General features: G+C 54.8%; 1 protein-coding gene across 3 annotated transcripts in view; it reads left to right on the forward strand.

Moving 5' to 3' along the window:
* The window catches only part of ARHGAP32 (Rho GTPase activating protein 32), a 97,396-nt gene that overhangs the window by 22,724 nt on the left and 53,075 nt on the right, over positions 1 to 21,597 (forward strand). The window contains exon 1 of one of the 3 annotated variants that reach the window (XM_071576110.1): positions 8,949 to 9,177. The exons of the other annotated variants lie outside the window; for them this stretch is intronic. The gene's annotated coding sequence lies outside the window, so the exon portion shown is untranslated. Of the gene's footprint in view, positions 1 to 8,948; positions 9,178 to 21,597 lie in introns of those variants that run through there. 3 annotated transcript variants of the gene reach the window in all.

Here is a 21,597-nt window from a genome sequence, read left to right on the forward strand (position 1 = left end):
GAGCAGCATCTGCCCTGCCTGGAACGGATTCAGCCTGGAATTCTGGATTTCAAATCCCTGGGAAGGCTGGGTGGGACTGGGAGCAGCATCTGCCCTGCCTGGGAACAGACACAGCCTGGAATTCTGGTTACACATCCCTAGGAAGGATGGGTGGGATGTCAGAGCATCCCAGCAGCAGCACCTGCCCTGCCTGGGAGCAGATCCAGCCTGGAATCCTGGATTTCAAATCCCTGGGAAGGCTGGGTGGGATTGGGAGCAGCATCTGCCCTGCCTGGGAACAGATCCAGCCTGGAATGCTGGATTGCACACCCTGGGAAGGCTGGGTGGGATGTGGGAGCAGCATCTGCCCTACCTGGGAGCAGATCCAGCCTGGAATTCTGGATTACAGTCCCTGGGAAGGCTGGGTGGGATGTGGGAGCAGCATCTGCCCTGCCTGGGAGCAGATCCAGCCTGGAATCCTGGATTGTGTTCCCTGGGAAGGCTGAGTGAGATTGGGAGCAGCATCTGCCCTGCCTGGGAACAGGCCCAGCCAGAAATCCTGGATTGTGTTCCCTGGGAAGGCTGAGTGGGATTGGGACCCAGATCCTGGATGACACATCCCTAGGAAGGATGGGTGGGATTGAGAGCATCCCAACGGCAGCAGCACCTGCCCTGCCTGGGAGCAGATCCAGTCTGGAATCCTGGATTACACATCCCTGGGAAGGCTGGGTGGGATTGGGAACAGCATCTGCCCTGCCTGGAACGGATCCAGCCTGGAATCCTGGATTGTGTTCTCTGGGAAGGCTGAGTGGGATTGGGAACCGCCCAACAACAGCATCACTTGACCACAGTGGGGTTGGATCAAGGGTTGGATTGATGATCTCAGAGGTCTCTTCCAACCCAGCTGATTCTGTGATTCTGTGATCTCTGGCTGTTGGACACACAGGCCACTGAAGCACCTTCAGAGGGCACTACCTGGGCTCCTCTGCAGTGCTGAGGTGCAAAGGAGGGTGTGGATGTCTCCAGAACTCTGCATGTGACAGGCCTTGCTTGGCCACCCCCTGAGTGAAGGGAAGTTGTGGCCAGCTGGGGGTTGGTCTCTTCTCCCAGGCACTCAGCAATAGGACAAGGGGGCATGATGGGCTCAAGCTCTGCCAGGGGAAATTGAAGTTGGAGAGCAGAAAGAAATTCTTTGCAGAGAGAGTGCTCAGGGATTGGAATGGGCTGCCCAGAGAGGGGGTGGATTCCCCATCCCTGGAGGTTTTTCAGCTGAGCTTGGCCGTGGCACTGAGTGCCATGATCTGGTAAAGGGACTGGAGCTGGACCAAGGGTTGGACTTGATGATCTTGGAGGTCTTTTCCAACCCAATCCATTCTGTGATTTAAAAAAGGCACTGCAGGTTTAGGGACCTGGGAAGGAGGTGAAGATACACTTTGGTTCTGCTGGTTTGGTCAGATCTTCCTTTCTTTTCCAGCTAAAGTCAAAAGGGACTTTTCTCCCCTTTCCAAGCCCTGCTGGAGCCCTCCCAGCCCCCACAAGTGCCATGTGTGCCAGGCCAGGGCTTTGCAGGGCACAGGGGTGTTGGCTGGTGGCACCAGCTGGTGGCTCTGGTGACCTTTTGGCCCCTCTGTGCCATCCCAGGAGGGCCCAGGTGAGGGGTCAGGGAAGGAGCTCTGTCTCCAGCTCCCCACCAACTTTACATCCAGGTTTTTCCTGGCATAGCTGAGTCTGCTGGAATGATGAGAGAGATCACACACAGTTTGTGCCAAAATCTCCAACCAGGCCACCCCACCCCTCCTGATGGGGGCAGAGGGTTCCTTTGGCAGCTCTGAGTGTCCCAGGGGAAGCAGCAGAGCCCTGGCAGTGGAGGAGCATCCTCTGCTCCATCCCAGTTTATCCTCCAGCCCCACTGGGAGGCGCTACTGGTGTAAAACCAGCACTGGGAAGTGCCTGGAACACCAGGAGAGAGGAGAGAACATCCCTGTGTGTGGTCACTGAGGGGTCTGGAAGGAGCTGGACTCACAACCAGCAGCTTTAGGGCATCTCACACTTTGACAGGTGATTCAGTGGTGAGTCTTGGCCTTGTTCCTTGGGAATTTTAGCTGGAAAAGAAGAGGAGCAAGGGTGGTGTTTGGCTCCATGCACAGCTCAGAAACAACTACCCAGACCTGTGATCTGTTCAGGTAAGAAGGAGCTGTGTGGTTGTTTTTTATGGAAGTATTCCTGATATTTGGGGCTTGGAGTTGTTGGATCCACCAAAACAGGATGAGCAGTGTGAAGGCAAGGGGTGAAACTTGGCTCAGTGCAGGGGTGTTGGAGGCATCAATGTGCTATTAATAAGGCCAACTTCCTTTTCACATGTTCTCTGCTGCTTTCTCACTCTCCCCTTATTCAGGTTGGGGGGTGGGTTGTTATTTTTAAACTTCATGTTTGTTCCTTTTCTCACAAGCTCTGTCAAAATGGGACTCCACTCTAATAATAGTTGGCTGGAGCAAAACTCTGCAGTTGTGCTGAAAGCTTTGAAATCCTGGCAAGAGGAGGGAGTTTGTTCTGCTCTGCTTTTCCTCTGCTTTTCTCCTGAATAATTCTGTAAATTAGTGTGGGAGAGAAGTTGTGGCTTGGAAGGACTTTGAGGCAGCTTTAACTTGAGGTATTGCAAGAAAGAGATCCCAGATTATTCAGAGTTGGAAGGGACCCTCAAGGACCATCCAGTCCAACTCTTCAGTCAATGGCCCACACAGGGGATTGAACCCATGACCTTGGCATTGTTGCAACCAAGTTTTAGCCAACCTGAGACCCCCTGTGAGTTCTGAGGACCCCCAGCCTTGTCCATCACGTTGTCTTTGCAGCCTTGGCACAGCTCTCAGAAAATCCATGATTTTCACCATGTTTTCCCATTATTGATGTGATGATTTTTTTTAAGAGAAGGTGGAAGAGATACCTGAGGTCTGGGGTCCTCTCCCTCCTTCTGCTGCAGTGCCCTTTGGGATCAGGGGGGTATTTGCTGCCCTGGCAGTTCCCCCTTTAATCCCAGAATCCCAGACTATTCTGAGCTGGAAGGGACCCACAAGGACCATCGAGTCCAACTCTTCAGTCAATGGCCCACACAGGGGATTGAACCCATGACCTTGTAATAACAACCAAGTTTTAACCAACTGAGCTGATCTCAGGTGATGGCACAGCTCTGGTCTCTGCTGCCCTGGGCACATGTGGATTTATGGAGGTCATGCCAGTGCAGGAAAGCTGATCCTGGAAGTTCCCAAAGGATGAGCAGCCACCGAATCCCCTCTCTGTGCACAAAGAAGGGGCTCTGATTCCATCCCACACGGATCAGTGATGGTCCATCTGCCAGAAAGTGTCTGTGTGACACCAGGAGGAGAGGCTGAGGGAGCTGGGGGTGTTCAGGCTGGAGAAGAGGAGGCTCAGAGGTGACCTCAGCACTGTCTGGAACTGCCTGAAGGGAAGTTGTGGCCAGCTGGGGGTTGGTCTCTTCTCCCAGGCACTCAGCAATAGGACAAGGGGGCACGATGGGCTCAAGCTCTGCCAGGGTAAATTGAAGTTGGAGAGCAGAAAGAAATTCTTTGCAGAGAGAGTGCTCAGGGATTGGAATGGGCTGCCCAGAGAGGGGGTGGTGAGGTTGGACGTGGCACTGAGTGAGAATCCACCATGGCTTGATCCAACCATGTCTTGATCCAACCCCACTGTGATCACTGTGGCACTCTGTGCCATGGGCTGGTGATCACAGTAGGGTTGGATCAAGGGTTGGATTGGTGATCTCAGAGGTCTCTTCCAACCCAACTGATTCTGTGATTCTGTGATCTCTGGCTGTTGGACACACAGGCCACTGAAGCACCTTCAGAGGGCACTACCTGGGCTCCTCTGCAGTGCTGAGGTGCAAAGGAGGGTGTGGATGTCTCCAGAACTCTGCATGTGACAGGCCTTGCTTGGCCACCCCCTGAGTGAAGGGAAGTTGTGGCCAGGTGGGGGTTGGTCTCTTCTCCCAGGCACTCAGCAATAGGACAAGGGGGCACGATGGGCTCAAGCTCTGCCAGGGGAAATGGAAGTTGGAGAGCAGAAAGAAATTCTTTGCAGAGAGAGTGCTCAGGCATGGAATGAGGTGTCCCTGTCCATGACAGGGGTGGCACTGGATGGGCTCTCATGTCCCATCCTGGGATTTGATGATTTCAACCCCGTGCCATGAGATCCTGGATGTCAGACCTGGCTGGTGGGAGGTGTCCCTGTCCATGAGATCCTGGATGTCAGACCTGGCTGGTGGGAGGTGTCCCTGTCCATGGCAGGGGTGACACTGGATGGGCTTTAAGGTCCCATCCTGAGATTTGATGATTCCACCCCCGTGCCATGAGATCCTGGGTGTCAGACCTGGCTGGTGGGAGGTGTCCCTGTCCATGAGATCCTGGATGTCAGACCTGGGCTGGTCTCACCTCTGGGAATCCAATCCCAGCTGTTTAAGGTATTCCATGGAAACCTCTTGCATGATGTGCTGCTCTCTTGGGGGTTTTTTGTTGGTTTTTTTTAGTTTTTTGTTGGGTTTTTTTTAGTTTTTTTGTTGGTTTTTTTTGTAGTTTTTTTGGGTATTTTTTAGTTTTTTGTTGGTTTTTTTTAGTTTTTTTGTTTTTTTTTTTTAGTTTTTCTTGGTCTTTTTTAGTTTTTTTGTTGGTGGTTTTTTTTAGTTTTTTGTTGGTTTTTTTTAGTTTTTTGTTGGTTTTTTTTAGTTTTTTGGTTGGTTTTTTTGTAGTTTTTTGTTGTTTTTTTAGGTTTTTTGTTGGTTTTTTTTAGTTTTTTTGTTGGTTTTTTTTGTAGTTTTTTTGTTGTTATTTTTTAGTTTTTTGTTGGGTTTTTTTTAGTTTTTTTGTTGTTTTTTTAGGTTTTTTGTTGGGTTTTTTAGGTTTTTTGTTGTTTTTTTTAGGTTTTGGGTTTTTTTAGTTTTTTGTTGTTTTTTTTTTAATTTTTTGGGTTTTTTAGTTTTTTTGGGTTTTTTTAGTTTTTTGGGGTTTTTTTTTAGTTTTTTGTTGTTTTTTTTTGTTTTTTTGTTGGTTTTTTTTAGTTTTTTTGTTGGTTTTTTTTGTAGTTTTTTGGTTTTTTTAGTTTTTGTTGGGGTTTTTTTAGGTTTTTTGTTGGTTTTTTTAGTTTTTTTGTTGTTTTTTTTAGTTTTTGTTGGGTTTTTTTAGGTTTTTTTTAGTTTTTTTTAATTTTTTGTTGGTTTTTTTAGTTTTTTGGGTTTTTTAGTTTTTTGTTGGTTTTTTTAGTTTTTTGTTGGGTTTTTTTGGTTTTTTGTTGTTTTTTTTTTATTTTTTGTTGGGTTTTTTTTTAGTTTTTTGTTGGTTTTTTTTAGTTTTTTTGTTGGGTTTTTTGTAGTTTTTTTGTTGGTTTTTTTTCTTTTTTTTGTTGTTTTTATGGGGAGTTTTTGGTTTTGTTTTTTTTTGTGGAGGATGCACCTCTTGCACTTGCTTAATAAATAAAAATTAGTGGCTTAAAATCGTGTGGTGAGAGAAATGAGGAGCAGCAAGTGATCACTGATGATGATTTTATTATTATTTTCTTATCTTCAGAAGCAGCAGGAGGCCCCCCCAGTTCTGTGCAGGTGCAGAAGAGCCACATGGCTCAGGTTTCCTTCCTCAAGGGAAAGGATTTTCCAACCAAACGAGGATTAGGGATGTTCCTTCACAGCCAACAAAGTGCAGGGTGGGGGGCAAAGGTGTTTGTACCCCAGGGAATCAAACCCCTCCTGGGACTGCAAAGGGAGACCCAACTCTGCAGCTGGGGCAGTTCTGGCTTATTGGGGTGCAGCTTTTCCATCCAGCACAAACGGGATTGGGACCCCCTGGCCTTAGTTTGGGTGGGCATGGAGCAGTTTGGCACCACAGGGGTCAGGTTTGGAGGGTCCTTCCTAACCAAGCCTGGCCTGAATGAAAAAGGGGGAAAAAGGGATGTTCAGAGATGTGACACATCCTGACAGTTCTGGGGAGCTCATTCTGCTCTGCCCTCCTGGGGCTGTTTGGAATTCCTTGGACATTTGGAATAGCCTGGCTTTGGTGTGCTAATTTTGGAAAGGATTTCCCACCTTTTACCTGCTCTGCATTCTTTGATGCTGTTTGGGAATGGAAGTGCATTTTCCATGTTTTTGGTGTGCTCATTTTGGGGAGGATTTCCCACCTTTTATCTGCTCTACACTCTTGGATGCTGTTTGGGAATGGAAGTGCATTTTCCATGACTTTGGTGTGTTCATTTCCCCATTTTGGGGAGGATTTCCCACCTTTTATCTGCTCTGCCTTACTGGTGCTGTTTGGAATTCCTTGGACATTTGGAATAGCCTGACTTTGGTGTGCTCATTTCCCCATTTTGGAAAGGATTTCCCTTCTTTTATCTCTCTGGGTGCTGTTTGGGAAGTGCATTTTCCATGTTTTTGGTGTGCTCATTTCCCCATTTGGGGAGGATTTCCCACCTTTTATCTGCTCTGCATTCCTGGTGCTGTTTGGGAAGTGCATTTTCCATGACTTTGGTGTGTTCATTTCCCCATTTGGGGAGGATTTCCCACCTTTTATCTGCTCTGCCTTACTGGTGCTGTTTGGAATTCCGTGGACATTTGGAATAGCCTGACTTTGGTGTGCTCATTTCCCCATTTTGGAAAGGATTTCCCTTCTTTTATCTCTCTGGGTGCTGTTTGGGAAGTGCATTTTCCATGTTTTTGGTGTGCTCATTTCCCCATTTTTGGGGAGGATTTCCCACCTTTTACCTGCTCTGGATGCTGTTTGGGAATGGAAGTGCATTTTCCATGTTTTTGGTGTGCTCATTTTGGGGAGGATTTCCCACCTTTTATCTGCTCTGCACTCTTGGATGCTGTTTGGGATGTGCATTTTCCATGTTTTTGGTGTGCTCATTTCCCCATTTTGGGAGGGATTTCCCACCTTTTATGGCTGGGCTGGATAGGGAGAACATCCCTGGCATGGGGAGTTGGTGTCAGGGAGAAGGTTTTGTGCCTGGAATTGTGCAGAGAAGCGGATTTGGGAGTCCTGCTTGGCTGCTGAGCTCAGACAGGCTGTGCCAGTGAAAACAAGTCCAGCAATGGGCACCAAGTGCCATGAGGAGCTGGAAACAGGAGCTGGGAGTCACCAACCAGCTCTGGAAGGGGCACATTTGCCTGAGGAGAAAGCTGAGCCCTGAAAGAAAAGTTTCCCCCCTGATCATGGAGGTTTCTGCAGATGGAGTCCCAAATTCCTCCTTAATCCCTCTGTGACCCTGAGGTTGTGCCCCTTCCTCTGCTGAGCCCACAAAGGGTGTGCCAGTGTGTGCCAGTGTGTGCCAGCAGTTCCTGGGCTGGAGATCCCAGGGGCTCAGCCTGCCCCAAGCACAGGGCACAGCTGAGTGCCCAGGTGATAAATGCAGGTGATGCCACAGCTGCAGTGGCACTGCCAAAGGCCTGGCTGAGGCTTCCTGCCCTCCTTGGCAGGGGTGGCAGCACAGGGGGTGAGCTCAGGCCGTGGTGTCCCTGCCCTGGCACAGCTGGCATGGACCTGGGCTGGATCTGGGTCACTCTGAAAGGCTCCCTGTCCTTCTGCTTGGCTTTTAACCAGCACAGCTCCAGGAGAATGTGGAGTGGAGTTGGTTTTCAGTGCTGTGATCAGTGCATTAGACCAACCTTTGTTTATATTGATACTTTTCTTTATCTGTCCATTAATCCATTCATTAATTTAGTTTTCTAATAGTTATTATTTTTAGAGTTTTAGGCTTTGCTTCATTTATATTTCTATCCATAAACTTCCCACAGATGCACCGGGTGCTGCCCCCCTACCCCACCCCATGTCCCCATCCCTCCATCCCCCCATCCCTCCATCCCTCCATCCCATCCCTCCATCCCCCCATCCCTCCATCCCATCCCTCCATCCCCCCATCCCTCCATCCCCTCCCTCCATCCCATCCCTCCATCCCCCCATCCCTCCATCCCATCCCTCCATCCCCCCATCCCTCCATCCCATCCCCCCATCCCTCCATCCCTCCATCCCCTCCCTCCATCCCTCCATCCCATCCCTCCATCCCATCCCTCCATCCCCCCATCCCTCCATCCCATCCCCCCATCCCTCCATCCCCTCCCTCCATCCCTCCATCCCATCCCTCCAATCCTTCCATCCCCCCATCCCTCCATCCCTCCATCCCCCCATCCCTCCATCCCCCCATCCCTCCATCCCATCCCTCCATCCCCCCATCCCTCCATCCCCCCATCCCTCCATCCCATCCCTCCATCCCCCCATCCCCTCCCTCCATCCCTCCATCCCATCCCTCCAATCCTTCCATCCCCCCATCCCTCCATCCTTCCATCCCTCCATCCTTCCATCCATCCATCCATCCATCCATCCATCCATCCACCAGTCCCCACATCCCCTCATCCCCCCATCCCTCATCCCTCCATCCCTCTGTCCCCCCATCCTTCCATCCCCCATCCTTCCATCCTTCATCCCTCCATCCCCCATCCCTCCATCCTAAAACCCCCATCCCTCCATCCATCCATCCCTCCATCCCCAAAGCCCCATCCCTCCATCCATCCCCAATCCCCCATCCCTCCATCCCCCTGTCCCTCCATCCCCAATCCCCCGTCCCTCCATCCCCCGTCCCTCCATCTCCCGTCCCTCCATCCCCCGTCCCTCCATCCCCAGTCCCCCGTCCCTCCATCCCCCCATCCCTCCATCCCATCCCTCCATCCCATCCCTCCATCCCCCCATCCCTCCATCCCTCCATCCCCCCATCCCTCCATCCCATCCCTCCATCCCCCCATCCCTCCATCCCTCCCTCCCTCCCTGCGCATCCTCTGCCCGCCCGGGAGGCACCGGGAGGAGGGAGCGGAGCGAGCGCGGGGGCGCAGCGGGAGCCGGGCAAGGAGGGAGGGGGGAGGAAAGGAGGGAGGAGGAAAGGAGAGAAGGAGGAGGGAGAGAGGAGGAGGCACCTGCGGGAGGAGGAGCGGCGAGGCCGGGGAGGAACTTGGCAGGAGCCGCAGAGGAGCTGCGAGCGCTCGGCGAATCCCGGCGGAGCCCCGGGACCGGGACCGCACCAGGACCGGGACCCGCACCGGGACCGGGACCGCACCAGGACCGGGACCCGCACCGGGACCGGGACCGAACCGGGACCCGCACCGGGAGCGCAGCCGGAGCCGCCCCGGGCCCCGGACGGGACACCCGAGCAGGGCAGGTAGGGCAGCCCCGGCTTAGGGGAGGAGGATCCGCGAGTATTTTTAGGTGCCTGCGCCCACTTGTTGCTTGGTAACTCGCCAGGTATTTAATGCGGAATTAGCGGCTTGGAGCGGGGTCTGTCCTGGCGCTCGGCTCGGGCTTTAGGTTGGACATCGGGAAAAATTCTTCCATGGGAAGGTGGGGAGGTTTTGGAACAGGTTGCCCAGGGAAGTTGTGCTGCCCCATCCCTGGCAGTGCCCAAGGCCAGGTTGGACAGGGCTTGGAGCAGCCTGGGCTGGTGGGAGGTGAACGAGATGAGCTTAAGGTGCCTTCCCACCCCACATCCTGGCGTTCTGCGGTGCTGTGACACCCCTGTTGGTGCCAGGCTGTGCTGGGGGTGCCCTGCAGGGGTGATGCCAGGGAGTGCTCAGATGCCTCCTGCTGTGGAGGGGTGGCCTGGGATCCTGTTTGCAGCCGGAGAAACCGCCCTGGTGTCCGTGATTGCCAGTGACTCCCTGGCTCCTGGCTGTGACCTGTGTCCTGCTGGGACAGGAGATCCCAGGGATCTGTGTGCCCATGGGCAGCTTCCCTGGCTCCTGGCTGTGCCCCGTGTTCCTTCTGGGACAGGAGATCCCAGGGATCTGTGTGCCCCTGGGCAGCTTCCCTGGCTCCTGGCTGTGCCCCGTGTTCCTTCTGGGAGAGGAGATTCCCAGGGATCTGTGTGCCCCTTGCCAGGTGCCCTGGCTCCTGGCTGTGATCTGTGTCCTGCTGGGACAGGAGATTCCCAGGGACCTGTGCACCCCTGGGATCTGTGTGACCCTGGGCAGCTTCCCTGGCTCTTGGCTGTGTCCTGTGTTCCTGCTGCGAGAGGAGATTCCAGGGATCTGTGTGCCCCTGGGATCTGTGCACCCCTGGGATCTGTGCGCCCCTGGGATCTGTGTGCCCCTGGGATCTGTGCACCCCTGGGATCTGTGCGCCCCTGGGATCTCTGCACCCCTGGGATCTGTGTGTCCCTGGGATCTGTGTGCCCCTTGGCAGCTTCCCTAGCTCCAACCTGTGTTCCTGCTGGGAGAGGAGATTCCAGGGATCTGTGTGCCCCAGGGATCTGTGTGCCACTGGGCAGCTTCCCTGGCTCTTGGCTGTGCCCTGTGTTCCTGCTGGGAGAGGAGATTCCAGGGATCTGTGTGGCCCAGGGATCTGTGTGCCCCAGGGATCTGTGTGCCCCTGGGCATCTTCCATGGCTCCTGGCTGTGCCCCGTGTTCCTGCTGGGACAGGAGATCCCAGGGATCTGTGTGCCCCAGGGATCTGTGTGCCACTGGGCAGCTTCCCTGGCTCTTGGCTGTGCCCTGTGTTCCTGCTGGGAGAGGAGAGCCCCAGGGATCTGTGTGTCCCTGGGATCTGTGTGCCCCTGGGCAGCTTCCCTGGCTCCTGGCTCCAACCTGTGTTCTGCTGGGACAGGAGATTCCAGGGATCTGTGTGCCCCCGGGATCTGTGTGCCCCAGGGATCTGTGCACCCCTGGGATCTGTGTGTCTCTGGGATCTGTGTGCCCCAGGGATCTGTGTGCCCCTGGGATCTGTGTGTCTCTTGGATCTGTGTTCTCCTGGGATCTGTGTGCCACAGGGATCTGTGTACCCCTGGGATCTGTGTGCCACAGGGATCTGTGTGTCCCTGGGATCTGTGCACCCCTGGGATCTGTGTGTCCCTGGGATCTGTGTGTCCCTGGGATCTGTGCGCCCCTGGGATCTGTGCACCCCTGGGATCTGTGTGCCACTGGGCAGCTTCCCTGGCTCCTGGCTGTGCCCTGTGTTCCTGCTGGGAGAGGAGAGTCCAAGGGATCTGTGTGTCCCTGGGATCTGTGTGCCCCTGGGCATCTTCCCTGGCTCCTGGCTGTGATCTGTGTCCTGCTGGGACAGGAGATCCCAGGGATCTGTGTGCCACTGGGATCTGTGTTCTCCTGGGATCTGTGCACCCCTGGGATCTGTGCACCCCTGGGATCTGTGTGCCCCCGGGATCTGTGTGCCCCCGGGATCTGTGTGCCCCTGGGATCTGTGTGCCCCTGGGCAGCTTCCCTGGCTCCTGGCTCCAACCTGTGTTCTGCTGGCACAGGAGATTCCCAGGGATCTGTGCACCCCTGGGATCCGTGTGCCCCTGGGCAGCTTCCCTGGCTCCTGGCTCCAACCTGTGTTCTGCTGGCACAGGAGATTCCCAGGGATCTGTGTGCCCCAGGAATCTGTGTCCTGCTGGGAGAGGAGATTCCCAGGGATCTGTGCCCCCGGGATCTGTGTGCCCCTGGGATCCGTGTGCCCCAGGGATCTGTGTGCCCCAGGGATCTGTGTGCCCAGGGATCTGTGTGCCCCTGGGCAGCTTCCCTGGCTCCTGGCTCCAACTTCTGTTCTGCTGGCACAGGAGATTCCCAGGGATCTGTGTGCCCCAGGGATCTGTGTGCCTCTGGGATCTGTGTGTCTCTTGGATCTGTGCACCCCTGGGATCTGTGTGTCCCTGGGATCTGTGTGCCACAGGGATCTGTGCACCCCTGGGCAGCTTCCCTGGCTCCTGGCTCCAACCTGTGTTCTGCTGGCACAGGAGATTCCCAGGGATCTGTGTGCCCAAGGGATCTGTGTGCCCCTGGGCAGCTTCCATGGCTCTTGGCTGTGTCCTATGTTCCTGCTGGGAGAGGAGATTCCCAGGGATATGTGCCCCCGGGATCTGTGTGCCCCTGGGATCCGTGTGCCCCAGGGATCTGTGTGTCCCTGGGATCTGTGCGCCCCTGGGATCTGTGCGCCACAGGGATCTGTGTGCCACAGGGGTCTGTGTGCCACAGGGGTCTGTGTGCTACAGGGATCTGTGTGCCCCTGGGATCTGTGTTCTCCTGGGATCTGTGTTCTCCTGGGATTTGTGTGCCCCTGGGATCTGTGTGCCCCTGGGCAGCTTCCCTGGCTCCTGGCTGTGTCCTGTGTTCCTGCTGGGAGAGGAGATTCCCAGGGATCTGTGTGCCCCTGGGATCTGTGTCCTGCTGGTAGAGGAGATTCCCAGGGATCTGTGCCCCCGGGATCTGTGTGCCCCTGGGATCTGTGTGCCCAGGGATCTGTGTGTCCCTGGGATCTGTGTGCCCCAGGGATCTGTGTCCTGCTGGGAGAGGAGATTCCCAGGGATCTGTGCCCCAGGGATCTGTGTCCTGCTGGGAGAGGAGATTCCCAGGGATCTGTGTGCCCCAGGGATCTGTGCACCCCTGGGATCTGTGTGCCCCTGGGATCTGTGTGCCCCAGGGATCTGTGTCCTGCTGGGAGAGGAGATTCCCAGGGATCTGTGCCCCCGGGATCTGTGTGTCCCTGGGATCTGTGTGCCCCCGGGATCTGTGTGCCCCTGGGCAGGTGCCCTGGCTCCGTGGTTGGCTTCTCCTGCCAAGCAGAGAGCGATTAAACGAACACCCTTCCCCCTCTGCCCCTCCTCGCTCATTGGTTTCCCTGTTTCCCTTTAACTAATCTCTGCTCCAGGTTCCCATCGCACCCTGCTCCGCACCAGGGCCGCGGCTGTAAACTGGTTTATTGGATTCCTCCAGGGTCATGGGAGTGCGGGGGGCAAAGCAGAGCTGTTCAAAGGAGCCCCTTTCCTGCCCGGGGTGTGAGGATTCCCTCCCAAATCCCAGGGCAGGAGGAATTCCAGCCACTCCAGGCTCCTGCGTGTTCCTGGAGCTGCAGGGCTGGATCGTTTCCCTCTGGGATTTATCCCTCCCTCCCAAAGGGGCAGCGGACAGATGGGCATGGCTGGGATCAAACGAGGGCGGGACCTAAGGGGGGTTTGGGTCAGTTTGGGGGGGAATTTGGGGGGATTTTGGGGGATTTTTGGGGGGGATTTTGGGGCTGAATTTTGGGGGGATTTTGGGGCTGAATTTTGGAGGTATTTTGGGGCATTTGGGGGCATTTTGGGGGGATTTTGGGGCTGAATTTTGGAGGGATTTTGGGGCATTTGGGGGCATTTTGGGGGGATTTTGGGGCATTTGGGGGCTGAATTTTGGGGGGATTTGGGGGCATTTGGGGGCTGAATTTTGGGGGAATTTTGGGGCATTTTGGGGCTGAATTTTGGGGGGATTTTGGGGCATTTGGGGGCTGGATTTGGGGGGGATTTTGGGGTGGATATTTGGAGGCATTTTGGGGGGATTTTGGAGTGGATTTTGGGGCATTTTGGGGGGATTTTGGGGCATTTGGGGGCTGAATTTTGGCTGAATTTTGGGCGGTTTTAGGGGTGGATTTTTGGGGGTGAACTTTGAAGGGTTTTGGGGGATGATTTTTGGGAGCTTTGGGGGCCGAATTTTGGGTGAATTTTTGGGGGATTTTTGGGGGGGATTTTGGGGGGATTTTGGGGCATTGGGGGCTGAATTTTGGGTGAATTTTGGGCGGTTTTAGGGGTGGATTTTTGGGGGGATTTGAGTCATTTTGGGGCTGAATTTTGAAGGGTTTTGGGGGATGATTTTTGGGGGCTTTGGGGGCCGAATTTTGGGTGAATTTTGGGTGAATTTTTGGGGGATTTTTGGGGGATTTTGGGGCCGAATTTTGGGTGAATTTCTGGAAGTTTTGGGAGTGAAAATGGTGATTTTAGAATGGGGGATTTGGGGCATTTGGGGGGAATTTGGGGTCATTTGGAGGGGGATTTTTGGGGTGGATTTTTGGGCATTTTGGGGGGGATTTTGGGGTGGATTTTTAGAGGGATTTGAGTCATTTTGGGGCTGAATTTTGGGGGGATTTTCGGGGTGATTTTTGGAGGTATTTTGGGGCTGAATTTTGGGGGCATTTTGGGGTGAATTTTTGGAGGTATTTTGGGTGAATTTCTGGAAGTTTTGGGAGTGAAAATGGTGATTTTAGAATGGGGGATTTGGGGCATTTTGGGGGAATTTGGGGTCATTTGGAGGGGATTTTTGGGGTGGATTTTTGGGCATTTTGGGGGGGATTTTGGGGTGGATTTTTGGAGGGATTTGAGTCATTTTGGGGCTGAATTTTGGGTGAATTTCTGGAAGTTTTGGGAGTGAAAATGGTGATTTTAGAATGGGGGATTTGGGGCATTTTGGGGGAATTTGGGGTCATTTGGAGGGGGATTTTAGGGGGATTTTTGGGCATCTTGGGGCTGAATTTTGGGGATTTAAATTTCAGTAGATTTTTGCATAGCACTTTCCTTTTTTCTCTTGCCCCCCTCTCCACACTGGGGCATTCCTAAGCATTAATATTCCTGCTGCTGTTCAGCAGGAAGGGGCTTCCTCTTTCAAACTACCAGCCCTTCGTCTGCTGCAGCCCCGGGGCAGGGAATGCACCCTCTGGAAAATGGAATTCCCAGGGAGAGGCTGTTCCTGTCATCACAGGAGCCACTTTCCAAACAGCCACTGCTGATATTTGTTCAGCAAACCCCCTCAAAGCCACAGTTTGGAGAACTGAATGCCCTGCAGGGTCTGATTGTTTGTGACAGAGAAGACAAGAGGCCTCCCCTTCTCCTGCCTTCCCACCCCTGCCTGACCTCCTTTGTTCTGGACATCCCATCCCACCCCACCCCACCCCACACCATCCCATCCCATCTCACCCCATCCCATCCCATCCCATCCCATCCCATCCCATCCCATCCCATCCCATCCCATCCCACCCCACCCCACCACCCCATCCCATCCCATCCCATCCCACCCCACCCCACCACCCCATCCCGTCCCATCCCACCCCACCCCACCACCCCATCCCATCCCATCCCATCCCATCCCATCCCATCCCACCCCACCCCATCCCACCCCACCCCACCCCACCCCATCCCGTCCCGTCCCATCCCATCCCACCCCACCCCACCCCACCACCCCATCCCATCCCATCCCATCCCATCCCACCCCACCCCACCCCACCACCCCATCCCATCCCATCCCATCCCATCCCATCCCACCCCACCCCACCCCACCCCACCACCCCATCCCGTCCCATCCCATCCCATCCCACCCCATCCCATCCCATCCCATCCCACCCCACCCCACCACCCCATCCCGTCCCATCCCATCCCATCCCATCCCATCCCACCCCACCCCACCCCACCACCCCACCCCATCCCATCCCATCCCATCCCATCCCATCCCATCCCATCCCACCCCATCCCATCCCATCCCATCCCATCCCATCCCACCCCATCCCACCCCACCCCTTTTTTCCTTTGTGAACAAAGAGGCTGGTTTGAAACCAAAGCCCTGCACTGGGAAGAGAAAGGAAAAGAATATAAACCAGGCCGAACAATAGGGGTTATCTGCATTCCTAAGCCTTGAAAAGCCGATTTAATTCACCTCAAATCCCCAACTATTCGGCCCAGTTGTCACTTCTCAGTGAAGTTTTTCCCACTTTCAGCTGGATGAGGAGGAGGTGTGGGGAAAATGCCCTTTGCAGCCTCTTGGAGCCGTTGCTTCCTGTGTAAAGTGGCTGGAATTTGAGTGGAACTCCTGCATGTGGTGGTCTGTTCCCAGCCCAGGGAGTGGAAATTCTGCTTCCAAGGGCAGGATAATCTCAGGGGGTCAGAGGTGAAGTGTGAGCAGGTTGGAAGGGCAGGGGTGGGAACAGGGGAGTGATGCCAGCCCGGGAAGGGCACCTGGTGTGGTTTGACAGGAGCTGGGCTGGCTCTGAACTGCTGCCCTTGGGGTGGTGAGAGTGGAGAGAGGCAGATTTGGGAAGGGGCTGGGAGAGCAGCTGGGATGGGATGGGGTGGGATGGGATGGGATGGGATGGGATGGGGTGGGATGGGATGGGATGGGATGGGATGGGATGGGATGGGATGGGATGGGATGTTCCTTGTCCTGCTAGACTGGGAGAGCAGCTGGGATGGGATGGGATGGGGTGGGATGGGATGGGATGGGATGGGATGGGATGTTCCTTGTCCTGCTAGACTGGGAGAGCAGCTGGGATGGGGTGGGGTGGGATGGGATGGGATGGTGGGATGGGGTGGGATAGGATGGGATGGGACGGGATGGGATGGGATGTTCCTTGTCCTGCTAGACTGGGAGAGCAGCTGGGATGGGGTGGGGTGGGATGGGATGGGATGGTGGGGTGGGGTGGGAGCGGATGGGATGGGACGGGATGGGATGGGATGGGGTGGGGTAGGATGGGATGGGATGGTGGGGTGGGGTGGGATAGGATGGGATGGGACGGGATGGGATGGGATGGGGTGGGGTAGGATGGGATGGGATGGTGGGGTGGGATGGGGTGGGGTGGGATGGGATGGGGTGGGATGGGGTGGGATGGGATGGGATGTTCCTTGTCCTGCTAGACTGGGAGAGCAGATGGGATGGGATGGGATGGGATGTTCCTTGTCCTTCTAGACTGGGAGAGCAGCTGGGATGGGATGGGGTGGGATGGGATGGGGTGGGATGGGGTGGGATGGGGTGGGATGGGATGGGATGTTCCTTGTCCTGCTAGACTGGGAGAGCAGATGGGATGGGATGGAATGGGATGGGATGGGATGGGATGGGATGGGATGTTCCTTGTCCTGCTAGACTGGGAGAGCAGCTGGGATGGGGTGGGGTGGGATGGGATGGGATGGGATGGGATGGGATGGGATGGGATGGGAAGTTCCTTGTCCTGCTAGACTGGGAGAGCAGCTGGGATGGGGTGGGGTGGGATGGGATGGGATGATGGGGTGGGGTGGGATAGGATGGGATGGGACGGGATGGGATGGGATGGGATGGGGTGGGGTAGGATGGGATGGGATGGGGTGGGGTAGGATGGGATGGGATGGTGGGGTGGGATGGGGTGGGATGGGATGGGGTGGGATGGGGTGGGATGGGATGGGATGTTCCTTGTCCTGCTAGACTGGGAGAGCAGCTGGGATGGGGTGGGATGGGATGGGATGGGATGGGATGGGATGGGATGGGATGGGATGGGATGGGGTGGGGTAGGATGGGATGGGATGGGGTGGGGTAGGATGGGATGGGATGGTGGGGTGGGATGGGGTGGGATGGGATGGGGTGGGATGGGGTGGGATGGGATGGGATGTTCCTTGTCCTGCTAGACTGGGAGAGTGGATGGGATGGGATGTTCCTTGTCCTTCTAGACTGGGAGAGCAGCTGGGATGGGGTGGGATGGGATGGGATGGGATGGGATGGGATGGGATGGGATGGGATGGGATGGGATGGGATGGGATGAGGTGGGATGGGATGGGATGTTCCTTGTCCTGCTAGACTGGGAGAGCAGATGGGATGGGGTGGGATGGGGTGGGGTGGGGTGGGATGGGATGGGATGGGATGGGATGGGATGGGATGGGGTGGGGTGGGATGAGATGGGATGGTATGGGATGGGATGGGATGGGATGATGTTCCTTGTCCTGCTGGGAGCACCACAGACCCAGAGTGTCCACACCCTTGGGCTGAGTAAAGGCACAGCCCTGGGGACACAGAAGACGTTCTTAGGCTCTGATGGAACTTCTTCCAGCTGAACTTCCCCTGCCCCTGATGCCTGAAGATCCTTAACATATTTTATTATATTAGTGCCTGCAGAATGGCTTGTTGTGTGGTTCAGTGTTGTAGTAGTTGCTCATCTTTGTAGTTTAAGACTAGACAAGATAGAATCTTGCCAAGCCTCTAAAAGGGGGGAGATGGTGCCTGAAGATCCTCGAGGTTTTTATATATTGCACATTTTACTGTAGCTGTATCATTTCTCACCCCTGAGGCAGCAGGTGCCAGTTTGTGCCACATCCTTGAAATTCTCTGTAACATTCTTTTCAAGGAGGAGGTTTTAGCAAGGACTTCTTGTTTGGGAAGAGATCTTGTAGTCAAAGCAGGATAGAAGGGCCAAAACCCTTGGAGAAGCTCCAAAGGGACACACAAAGGCTGGTGTGTCCATTGGATAATTAATTAGTGTTATAGATTGGTCAGAACCCTGTGCTGGATGTGCATCTGTGCATTTTCCTGCACTTGAAAGTGTTTCTTAAAGGGCCTGCTCTCTATTTTATCTCTACTGATGTTGTCTGGAAAGTTCTTTCCCTTCCTGATGGAATCAAACTCTTGGTTTCTTCCCAGGGTCTTCCAAGGCCTTGCAGAAGAAGCTCCAGGATCTGCCAAACTCTTCCTTGCTCAGCTTGTGCTGTTGGTTCCTGTCACATCCTTTCCCATCACTGTCCCCTCCCACTGCCAGGGCTGGGGCTGATCCCTCTGCCCTGATCCCACTTGAGTGTTGGAGAGTCCTGGGGGTGCTCCAGGCTCTGTGTGTGTGTCCAGAGCACTTGCTGTGCTCAGGGTGGGCTTGGGGCACACTCAGGGGTTTGGTTTGGGGGGTCTCCTGTCCCAGAAGGAGCAGGAATGATGTGGGAGAGGCTCAGGCTGCAGCTCCACCTCTGCCCTGGGGAAGGTCCTGCCTCAGGGAAGGTTCTTTCCCTTCCTCATGGAAAGTTCTTTCCCTTCCTGATGGAATCAAACTCTTGGTTTCTTCCCAGGCCTTGTGGAAGAAGCTCCAGGATCTGCCAAACTCTTCCTTGCTCAGCTTGTGCTGTTTGTTGGTTCCTGTCACATCCTTTCCCATCACTGTCCCCTCCCACTGCCAGGGCTGGAGCTGATCCCTCTGCCCTGATCCCAGTTGTGTGTTGGAGAGTCTTTGGGTGCTCCAGGCTCTGTGTGTGTGTCCAGAGCACTTGCTGTGCTCAGGGTGGGCTTGGGGCACACTCAGGGGTTTGGTTTGGGGGGTCTCCTGTCCCAGCAGGAGCAGGAATGGTGTGGGAGAAGCTCAGGCTGCAGCTCCACCTCTGCCCTGGGGAAGGTCCTGCCTCAGGGAAGGTTCTTTCCCTTCCTCATGGAAAGTTCTTTCCCTTCCTGATGGAATCAAACTCTTGGTTTCTTCCCAGGGTCTTCCAAGGCCTTGCAGAAGAAGCTCCAGGATCTGCCAAACTCCTCCTTGCTCAGCTTGTGCTGTTTGTTGGTTCCTGTCACATCCTTTGCCATCACTGTTCCCCTCCCACTGCCAGGGCTGGAGCTGATCCCTCTGCCCTGATCCCACTTGAGTGTTGGAGAGTCTTTGGGTGCTCCAGGGTGGGCTTGGGGCACACTCAGGGGTTTGGTTTGGGGGCTCTCCTGTTCCCAGAAGGAGCAGGAATGGTGTGGGAGAGGCTCAGGCTGCAGCTCCACCTCAGCCCTGGGGAAGGTCCTGCCTCAGGGAAGGTTCTTTCCCTTCCTCATGGAAAGTTCTTTCCCTTCCTGATGGAATCAAACTCTTGGTTTCTTCCCAGGCCTTGTGGAAGAAGCTCCAGGATCTGCCAAACTCCTCCTTGCTCAGCTTGTGCTGTTTGTTGATTCCTGTCACATCCTTTGCCATCACTGTCCCCTCCCACTGCCAGGGCTGGAGCTGATCCCTCTGCCCTGATCCCACTTGAGTGTTGGAGAGTCCTGGGGGTGCTCCAGGCTCTGTGTGTGTGTCCAGAGCACTTGCTGTGCTCAGGGTGGGCTTGGGGCACACTCAGGGGTTTGGTTTGGGGGCTCTCCTGTTCCCATAAGGAGCAGGAATGGTGTGGGAGAGGCTCAGGCTGCAGCTCCACCTCTGCCCTGGGGAAGGTCCTTCCTCAGGGAAGGTTCTTTCCCTTCCTCATGGAAAGTTCTTTCCCTTCCTGATGGAATCAAACTCTTGGTTCCTTCCCAGGCCTTGTGGAAGAAGCTCCAGGATCTGCCAAACTCTTCCTTGCTCAGCTTGTGCTGTTTGTTGGTTCCTGTCACATCCTTTTCCATCACTGTCCCCTCCCACTGCCAGGGCTGGGGCTGATCCCTCTGCCCTGATCCCACTTGAGTGTTGGAGAGTCCTGGGGGTCCTCCAGGCTCTGTGTGTGTGTCCAGAGCACTTGCTGTGCTCAGGGTGGGCTTGGGGCACACTCAGGGGTTTGGTTTGGGGGGCTCTCCTGTTCCCAGAAGGAGCAGGAATGGTGTGGGAGAGGCTCAGGCTGCAGCTCCACCTCTGCCCTGGGGAAGGTCCTGCCTCAGGGAAGGAGCTCCTGGAGCAGAGAGGGAGGGCAAAGGCCCCAAATGATGGGAGTCTTGAGACTCCTCTGAGGCTGTGGCTGCTGGAGAAGGGACAATAAATGGTTGGTTTAGACTGTGTTGAAAGCTGAGGTGAAGATCCATGTGTGAGGACACCTGGTAGCTCTGTCATCACCAACAGGGCATGTGTGCCACTGGCATCACTGAGGAGTGACAAATCTGAGAGAGATGAACCTGCTCTGGTGTCACCTCATGGCTTAGGTGGCATCTGGAGTGTTCTCCCTGTCTCCCTGGTTTGCAAGTGTGTGGACAGTTCTCTAATGCAGTGACTTGGTTGTTGATGATAAAAATTGACTTTTTTTGTCCTTGAAGCTCCACTTGAGGTTCCAGAAATTTGCTGACCAGTGACACCATCCATGGGGTACAGTTTAGGGGCCACATCAGAATCACAGACTCAGAATTCCAGACTATTCTGAGCTGGAAGGGACCCACAAGGATCATCGAGCCCAACCCAAGTCAATGGCCCACACAGGGGATTGAACCCATGACTTGGCATTGTACAACAGCCTCTGGACTTCTTCTGAAATGGGGTTTCTCCTCCAGTTCTGTGAGTTGTGCAAGTCCCAGAGGTGCATTCAAGTTCCAGCCCCACATTCCCCTCAGTGGGAATGCAGCACTGCACAAAGGTTTTGGTGTCATCTCACATGCTTGGGTGTGGTGGCAGCCTGGGCATGCAGAGTCAGGGAGCCCTGATATGCCCAGGTGAATGTGGGTGGAAAGTTGAGAGTGTCTCCCTGATGGGCAGGGCTGGTGTTTGGTTCTGCTTCTGGCAGTCCCTGGGTCACAGTGTCATTCTTTAAGATGATCCTTCATCTCCAGGGTGGGTGAGGTCAGCAGGACTGCATTAAACTCTGCTGGCACTCAGGGCTTCAGCCAAATGAGGTGGGAATGAAAGAGAAAAGGCATTTCAAGTGACTCTTGATGTTTTCTCCACATTGCCCAGTTTGGCCCCCTTGCCTCCCAGTGCCACTGCTGGTCCTGTCATCTCCTGGTGTCACCCAAACTGCTGATCCTTGGGTGCTGAGTGCCCTCATATGAGGGGTTTGTTTCCAGTGCCCCTCCTTTTCCAGGGCTGGCCTCTGATCACAGAATCACAGAGTGGATTGGGTTGGAAGAGACCTCCGAGATCATCAAGTGCAACCCTTGGGCCAACTCCAGTCCCTTTACCAGATCATGGCACTCAGTGCCACGGCCAAGCTCAGCTGAAAAACCTCCAGGGATGGGGAATCCACCCCCTCTCTGGGCAGCCCATTCCAATCCCTGAGCACTCTCTCTGCAAAGAATTTCTTTCTGCTCTCCAACTTCAATTTCCCCTGGCAGAGCTTGAGCCCATCGTGCCCCCTTGTCCTATTGCTGAGTGCCTGGGAGAAGAGACCAACCCCCAGCTGGCCAGAACTTCCCTTCAGGCAGTTCCAGACAG

Source organism: Pithys albifrons, chromosome 23, assembly GCF_047495875.1.
Source record: "Pithys albifrons albifrons isolate INPA30051 chromosome 23, PitAlb_v1, whole genome shotgun sequence".
NCBI lineage: Eukaryota > Metazoa > Chordata > Aves > Passeriformes > Thamnophilidae > Pithys > Pithys albifrons.